This window comes from Chenopodium album, chromosome 14 (genome assembly GCF_948465745.1).
Source record: "Chenopodium album chromosome 14, dcCheAlbu1.1, whole genome shotgun sequence".
Lineage (NCBI taxonomy): Eukaryota > Viridiplantae > Streptophyta > Magnoliopsida > Caryophyllales > Amaranthaceae > Chenopodium > Chenopodium album.
Genome location: NC_137847.1, coordinates 15,441,146 through 15,450,552, shown reverse-complemented (window position 1 = coordinate 15,450,552; position 9,407 = coordinate 15,441,146).

The window sequence follows — 9,407 nt, the reverse complement described above, 5'->3', positions numbered from 1 at the left end:
ATTGAATAAAAAGAAACGAAATATCAAGATAAATAAAAGAAATTTCAGTGAGATATAAGCAAAAAACCAGCAAAATTAATCGATAACAACAGCAAGGATGTTACTACAATATGAATTGAGTTGGCGATATTGACGAAGAGATGCGATTTTCACAGTTTTCTAGCCGAATTCACTGAATCTCGTAGTCTTTAGAGATGAAATGTGAAGATTGGAGAAGGGTTGACGGCGAATTAGGGTTCATTGTGAATGAATCAGAGAGTTTACAGGGGTTATTTTGTGTAAAAGGGCGATTTAGTTTTGAATAAAATTGAAGACGTGGGCTGAAAATTATGGTCACGTGCAACGCATGTAGAATCCTCGACGCTTTTCACTGTCCATAAATTTCTAGACTAGAAAATGCGTCGACTAAACACGGAGTTTACAATTTCATGTTGACGCTAAGAGGCCAGCGTTGAGAGTAAAGCGTCCAGAAATCACGGGATTTGTAGTAGTGTCTACTCTAGGTCTCTTACTTCTCCTAGGTTCAACATTTACCACTTTGGTAGAAGAAAAGAGGAGACTAGAACTAGGCATAGAATCAAAAAGAGTGACATTCATACTTGACTCACTAGCATGCACATCAACATTAGAAGACAAGGATTGGTTCATTGGAAAAATATGCTCAAAAAACACCGCATCCCTAGCTTCACAAAGTGTTCTATCACTTAATAACATGAACCTATAGGCTGCACTATTATGAGCATATCCAATAAATACACAATCAAAAGTTTTAGACCCGATAGTGGATTTTTTAAAATCTGGAAAAGCCACCTTAGCCAAACACCCCTACACTTTTAAAATACTAAAACTTGGACTATAACCCTTCCAAAGTTCATAGGGGGTTTTATCCAACTTCTTATGGGGCACTCTATTAAGTACATAACAAGCGGAAAGGGCCGCTTCTCCCACAAGTTATCGGATAAACCGGAACTAAGAAGCATGGCATTCATAGTCTCTTTCAAAGATTTGTTTTTCTTTTCGGCAATACCATTTGATCGGGGTGTGTAAGGTGGACTAGTTTCATGTATGATGCCATTGGTCTCACAAAAATCTTTTAAAGAATCTTTTCCATATTCACCACCTCTATCGGTTCTAACTCTTTTGATTTTAAGGTCCAATTGATTTTCAACTTCGGCTTTATATTTTAAAAATGCACTTTCGGCTTCATCCTTTGATTTGAGCAAATAAACTTTAGTATAACGAGAAAAATCATCAACAAAAGTAATATAATAATTTTTACCACCCCTTCTAGTGCATTTTTTAAAGTCCGCTAAATCCGAATGAATCAATTCAAGTAATTTGGTACTTCTTGAGATCACTTGCTTAAAAGGTTTCTTAGTATGTTTGGCCTCAACACAAATATGGCATTTGTCAAGTTTGTCATCCATTAAAAAATTAATCAAATCATGTCCTTTAATTTTTTTCAAATAAGAAGAATTCAAGTGTCCCAAACGATTGTGTCAAACATCCAAAGACTCAACAATATAAGCAAAAGAAGTACTTCCATTCTCATTCATAACATTCAAAACAAACCAGCCATTATTGAGGTAACCTTTCCCAACAAAGTCTCCATTCTTAGTCATTACAATCTTGTCGGCCTCAAAGACAAGTTTTAGGCTGGCTTTGTTGAGAAGGACTCCCGAAACAAGATTTCTCCTGACATATGACACATTATTTAAAAACAAAGTTTTTCCGGAGGTAAGTTGGAGATGGACCTTTCCTTTGCCAAGGATTCCGGCGGTGCTACTATTGCCCATGTTGAGACATGATCACCGTCGGTAACATCTTCAAACTTGGTCATCAAGGCCTTGTTAGCACAAAAGTGCCTAGATGCTCCGGTGTCCAAAATCCACTCCACTTTATTCTCGACCAAATTGGCTTCCACCACCACCGCCGCAATGATTTCTTCATTTTCAACAACATTGGCTTGGGAAGTGTTGCCATCTTTCTTTGCTCCATGCCTTCGGTTGCATTGGTATGCCTTGTGTCCAATGATCCCACACACATAGCAAGCACCTTTTGGCTTTTGGATTTTGTTGTTTGGAGTGAAATTGTTTTTGGACTTGTTGTTTCCTTATTCTTAGGATTTTTCTTGTTTTTAGACCCATTCAAAGAGGAAGATTAAACAAGATTAGCTTTAGAAGAATTAAGAGATAAAATTTCAAACTTATCCTTAAGGCGATTAGCCTCTTCGGTTCTCATATGACTAATGAGTTCTTGGAGAGTCATATCTTTCTTCTTGTGCTTCAATGAATTTCGGTAGTCATTCCAAGAGGGAGGGAATTTCTCCAGGAGGACATTGGCTTGAAGGGTCTCACACATCTTCATGCCTTCACCAAGAATTTCAGTCACCATGTTCTCATACTCATGGACTTGAGACATGATGGGCTTCTCATCATCCATCTTGAAGTTGAGCCACTTGCCCACCACATACTTCTTTTTCCCGACATCATCAAACAAAGTGTTGTTCATATGGTTGAGGAGATGACCATGAACAAGCTTGTTGTCCTTTTCCTTTTTCCTCAAGGCTTCCGTGATGGCCACCGGAATAGGATTCGTTGCAACTTTGGCCGCTTCCTCCGTCTTCTCCAAAATTTCAATTACATCTTCATTCAAGACATAATCTATCTCCACTTGTTCAAAAAAGATTAGTAACTTTTGTGACCACCTCTTATAGTTGTTACCATCAAGAGGTTCCAACTTAGAGAGGTCGGGAAGAGACTTCACAATACTATTAGTAAAAGACATAATTTCGTTTTCAAATTGTTGTAAATAAGGAAAAAGTCTAGTACAAAAAATATTGAAATATTAAGCAAGATCGAAAAGATGATCTTACAAACAAAAGAGCAAAACCGGTGTGTCGTGATGCAAATCAGTGACTTGAAAACGAAATTGCGGGGCAACCACGGTGCTCAATTGTATTCGCCGGCACGTTCCCTAAGGTTAACACACCAGTTCCACACAAAGGCACTTTTGGGTGGAAGGTTGGAGTCAAGTATCTTATGCCCAAAGAGAGATGTGTTTAAGCTATTGTGTTTTGTGTATATTTCTTGTATATATAAATCAGAAAAACATCCTCCAATTTATAGAAATGAATGATTGAAGAAGATAAAAGATCATGGAAATCTTCTATGAAAAGGAAAATAAAATCAGAAATATTATGGTGATTAAAACACCATAATCAACCTCTTAAATAGGGGGTTACAAGAAATCAAACAAGAAGAGGAATCCAAGGGAACCGTTGGATTCCAACGGCCAAACACGCGTCCGATCGGGCGGAGCTCCCTTTTTCCTAGACGTCTTCTCGCGCCCGATCGGGCGGCGAAACTCCAAAATTTTACGACTCTTCTCGCTCCCGGTCGGGCGATGCTCGCCCGATAGGGCGCCCATATCTGACCCTTTGAATTTCCTTTCTTTATTTCCAACATAGTTTACATACGATATTTTAAGTGAGCCCAAATAATTGGTAAACGTTTGGCCAAAAATATATTTTACTTTTATAAAACTTTATAATTAAAATACTTTAACCCTTTAAAATATATTTTATAAATACTTAAATACTTTATAAAAATACATAAAAATACGGAGTATTACACCTGTACTCCCAGTAGACGTTATGGTTAAATATAAAACCCCACAACTCCCCCCATATTTTCATACTCAAGGTATACATATTCCAAGAGTTTTGGTGCGTAATCTCTTTTATTTTACGTTGTTTTACATATTATTCAACTTGGTAATGACTCTCAAACCATAACATAACCAAACATTATAATTATACAAGCAATCAGTCATACCAAATTAATTCTTGAATAATTAGTGACCACATAACTTTTAATGTTGAATCCTTTTTAATCTACCTCGGTGTCAAAGACACCTTAAACGCATAATGCGTCGCAAATCCTATCACTCAGTGTTAGAAACACCTTAAGTGCACGTGGGCACTGCATTTAATTTATTCCTGTGTACTAAGACACTTAATAGCTCAATTTCCATGCTTAAAGCATCAATAAATATTATATGAACCATAATAAAATTCCCTTTTTATATTCCAAACCAAATTAAACATTTGGTTTAATAAACATGCTTCCAATCACGCCAATAATAAAAGTGTGGTTCGTATTCAACATGCCAATATAATTATTTCCAATCACGAATCCATCACAAATAATCCATGCTTCATAATTCAATCACCAACACCAACCAAATAACAAATTCCAAACAAAACCTATCATGATACTATTTGGAATTAATTATTCAAAGCCTAGCATGTTCCTACATCATCAAATAAATACCAAGTACGCGAACGTATCTTGAATACGATCTCAAAATTGCCACGACTACACAAAATCACTCACTTGGAAATCTCCTACAATCCAAAATTACAAAGAGGTATTAATATCTACTCCGCACAAATTTCCAGCAATATATCCACTCTTAATTCACTCATAAATTATTTAAAACAAGCTGAAATTTAATTTAAAACCCCTTACTTTAATCCCAATTAATGGGTTGTCAAGAATCCCTGGCTTACTAACAAAATTTTCAGCTTTATTAAATCATCAAAACTTGCTGTAAATATGTTTTAAAACACCGATTTCAATAATTTAAACCACTCATAATCAATTCCCTTCAATATACAATAATCTAGAAACCTAGGGTTTTCAATTTTAGGGCTTTTTAATTCAAAGCCAAATATGAAAATTTAATTACATTATACTTATAATCAAACATCATAAAATCATCACAAACCCAAAATAATTAATTAGATGAAGTATTAAAGCAAAAACAATAAATTTTTTTTAATGCACGAAAAAGGAGAAGAAGGGGGAGGGTGGTTGGCGCCACCTCCCCCGTGGCTGCTGCTGCCGCGCGGTGCTGGCGGGTGGCGACGGCCGGCTACCGGTGGTGGTGGTGGAAGCCTACCACCGGTGGTGGTGGTGGTGTGTGTGGTGTTTTTTAAAAAAAAGGGGGGGGGGGAAGGGGAAAATAAGAGAGAGGAAGAGAAAATAAGAGGAGAGAGAGAGATAGTTACCTTTGGATATTCACTACCTTGGGCAAAGTTTGATTTTTGCTCATATGATGGGTATTTATACCCTCTCTCAAAACCCTCCTTTCTATAATTCATTTCCTACCCTTAATGATCCATTTCCTATTCCAACTACAATTTGACTTTTCTTTAAATACCGTTGACTTTCAAAATTACCTTTTATAAAATCATATGCCCCAATATTTTAAATTATAAAATAAAGTATTTCAAAATTATTAAATAAATAAATTGAAATTTTAATAAAACTCTTTAAATTAATAAAACCTCATAAATAATTGATTTCAACTTATTTAAATACTTTAAGAAATACTATTTAAATAAAAAATATGTATAAAAATACGGGTATTATATTAATTGTATTTCTTTTTTTTTTTTGTCAATGTTTACTTCTAACAAAAAAAAAAAAAAATCATCATTTTTTTTTATTGTCGTCAAGTTGTGAATGAAGACTACTCTAACTATTATGTGAGTCTTAAGCAAAATTTTATGGTGTGTTTATACAAAGATGTAAGATAATTCCATAACTGAAATTGTTAATGTGTAGAAATGAAAGACCTAGTTGAGTTAAGGGTTTGATTTTTATCATTAGGTTTAAGCGTAAGTTTTTGGAGCAATTTAATTTCTAATAGGATTGTGGTTTCTAATTGCCTGAACAATATCTTTCGTTTTTTTTCACAAATTAAAACCTCAAATAAAAAAATTGTCTCTACCTATCCAAATTAAAACCTGTAATCTTCCTGAAAGTAATTGGGTCGTGATCTACATTGACGATGCCTATAGGAAAAGCAAATACCATTTTCAATGTAGAGTTATAGTTGTAGTGGATGGAAATGGTGTAGTTGAGATTTTTCACGTTACGTATGTGTCATATTCGCCTATTGAATTGGGAAATAAAAGCTGCTTTACACGCCATTAAATTTGCAATTAAGAATGGTGTTAAGAAGTTGAGAGCCGTATCGGACTGCTTGGATCTAATCGAGATGTTAATCGGAAAATCATTTCCACAATTACTAAAGATATTAAGTTTTTTTTTTTTTTTTTTTTTTTTTTTTTTACAATTTACTAATGAGAAAATTTAAAAACAGAGTGTTACGAATAATAATTACATAAAATTAATTACGAAGTACAAAGTCAAATAATTAATTACATAAAACCAATTACGAATAATAAATTACATAAAATTATTTTTAAATTAACAAATTACATAAAACCTACACCTTCCCTTCCTCATTCTAATTTCAGATTTAAAAACCTCCACTTCTAGTATCTCTCTTATCTTTAAATTGTCTTACCGTAATTCTACTCATCGACAGACCTCTGACCCACCCTACAACACCAAATTGTATGCCTGAAATTTAAGAAGATTTCTCCTCAAATAACTTGAGGTAATGAAATTCTTTGAAGGCCGATAAAGTGGATATCACAACAGAATTCTATAATTAGAAGTCTAAAAATCAAGTGACTAGATTTAATTTCATCTTGTCATTTCTCTAACAGAATCATTGCTTCATTATAAGCCTTTGTAGACTTTACAAACTCGTGTCTGAGATTACATCGACGCAAACGCAATTCATTTGTCTCGGTCTTTTTATAGTTTTTTTTGTCAAAAAAACAATGTACTTCTTGATTGTCTGATTCTTCTTCTCCTCTAGTTCAACAATATTTAAATTCTTCTTTTCCATAAACTCGCCATAGAGCGCTTCGTCTAACGCCTCTACGTGATGGTACACTCTTTGAAAACCTAAAGCGTTGGTTTTTTTTCCCTCCATTAGAGAGATGAGAGAGAAACTGAAATAGATAAGAGAGAAATTGAGTGAGAGCAATTCAAAAACCATAGAAAACTACCTAAATCCCATATACCACCTAATTCATACGTTTTCCTTAACTAATATAAAACAAAGCCCTAATTCCCTTTCGTTTTACCTGACATTTACACAATTAAGACTTCAAATTTGCTCGAATAAGGGTTCGACTTCGTGCATGTAAGGCTTCAAATTCACTTGGCTTTTAAAATGTTGCTTCAAATTTGTGTGCACGATGATTTGATTGAATAAGACTTGCAATCCGTGTTTGTTCACAGTGAGAAATTTGAAAATTTAGGTTTTTTTTGGACTGGATTTCCAGGATAGTTTTGTGGGAAAGGAGAGATAATGGAAAATTACAACCTTCTTTTTACAACAATAAGTCTTTCCGAGTTAATTGGGTGGATAATCGTAGGAGAGGGCCTTACAAACGACTCAATTGGACGGAAATCGTTTATGGATAGTGCTAGACAAACGTTTGCTGTTTCATAGGTAGTTCTAAACAAAATTTTTAATAAAGCCTATCTGTATGATAATTATACATAAAATATCTTTTTTTTTTAATTAAAAATGAGGGGTTTATTTGAACTAGAGCCATAATTGATGGGAGAATGGCCCTAAGTCTTGGCCCACTAATTATCCCGCCTAATTCCCTGAAAGGTGCCAACTACCCCAATTTTTTCCCGCTCAAATTTCCCCCTTTTGACGTGGCATACATACAATGATATTGTATGTCGGCTACCACATACAACCATTATAAGTATAACTCTAAACAAGACCTTATTCCCATTCCCATATACCAAATACCCCCTTTTGACGTGGCATACATACAATGGTATTGTATGTCGGCTACCACATACAACCATTATAAGCATAACTCTAAACAAGACCTTATCCCCATTCCCTCCAACTCATTCCCATATACCAAATACCCCCTTCAAAGACATCAACCAATTCATGTTTTTGTTGTCAACATTCTCAACAAGTTGTAACTTGTAACTTATACTCCCTCCGTTTTTAAATACTTGCTCCACTTTTTTTTTTTGGCTATTTTTAAATATTTGCTCAATTTCCTTATTTAGAAAACTTTATAATATTTAATTAATTTCTTTCACCCAATGGACCCACCATTAATCATATTTTATTAATTTCATGTTCTCTCTCCTTCAATTCTTTCCACTACTTTTGTTTTTTACAATTTTTTTTATTCTTTTACCTACCCCACTACCTCCGTATTTGATTACTTTGTCCAATTTATTCTAAACCTCCGTAAATGGAGAAATGGAGTAATTGTTTAAAAACGGAAGGAGTAACTTATTACGAGTATTCAAACAGTCACTCCCTTAAACCCTGGTCTTCAAACAAACCAAAACCCCGGAAACACCCCTCTCATTTCAAACAACACAGCCGTTTAAGCACCATCTTTTCTCTCTCTCTCTCTCTCTCTTCAATGGCGGAATTAGAAGCACAATACTTCCGTAACTACGAGCTGCGTCTTCTCCGCTGCTCTCTTCCACCACCACCGCCGCACATCACCCGCCGCACTCCGCCGCCATATCACCCTCTTCTCGACGACATTATCAGCCTCATAGAATCTGGACGCTTTTTTGATTCTCTCTCTTCTCCCGGAGCTTGGACGATATTTCAATTCGCCGACTCGTTCGAGTCACTCGACCCGAGTCAGTTCTACTCTGAATTGGAAAGAGCGGTTGAATCTTATTTGGTGGATGATGCTGTTGAAGCTAATGCCTCTTTTAAGATTATTCTGGTTGTTTCTATTGCTGTTGCTGCTTTACTCGCTTTCTTCCAGCGTAATTTTATTGGGTTAGTTTCTCTTTCCAGTTTATATTATATAGTTCGAAAGAATTAATGTAAAATTGAGAGTATTACATGAGATCATGACTTTTAAACTACTCCGTAATTGAATGATATCTCAACAAAATAATGTTAACCATAAAGACATTAGTATCCAAAGTCTTTCAAAATTAAGTGCACAACTACAAAATTAGTAGCTTTTATTTAGTAGTCATTTTCCTTATCATACTCTATTTCATTACTAAGATGCTAAAGAATCAATATCTTTAGGGTTTTTTCAATTTAATCATAAAACCATCTTTTTTATTTACTCCCTCAGTATTTTATTTTATTATTTCAGACTAACTTTTGATGTAGCATTAGGATAAAGTGAGGTTACCAGGCTAGTGTTCTTTGGTTCTTGCTAAGCACTTGTGTGCTTTTAATGTTTTGGGAGATAGTAGATTAGTAGTAGGCATATCGCATACAAAAATCTTATGGGGTGTAATGGTTGGAAGTAGACTATGAATGTCCAGAGCCCAGACTCATGTTTCTAAACGATTATTACCGATCTACTACCTCCTACCCAAGTTATAGACTACATTTATTTTGTTTTGTCCAAAAAATAGGCAACTTTATAAAGTTAAACTTTGAACTTTCTCGTATGCCCTTAAGTAACAAGAATGCGCAGGAAAGACTATACTGTGGTGGAGAAGTAAATA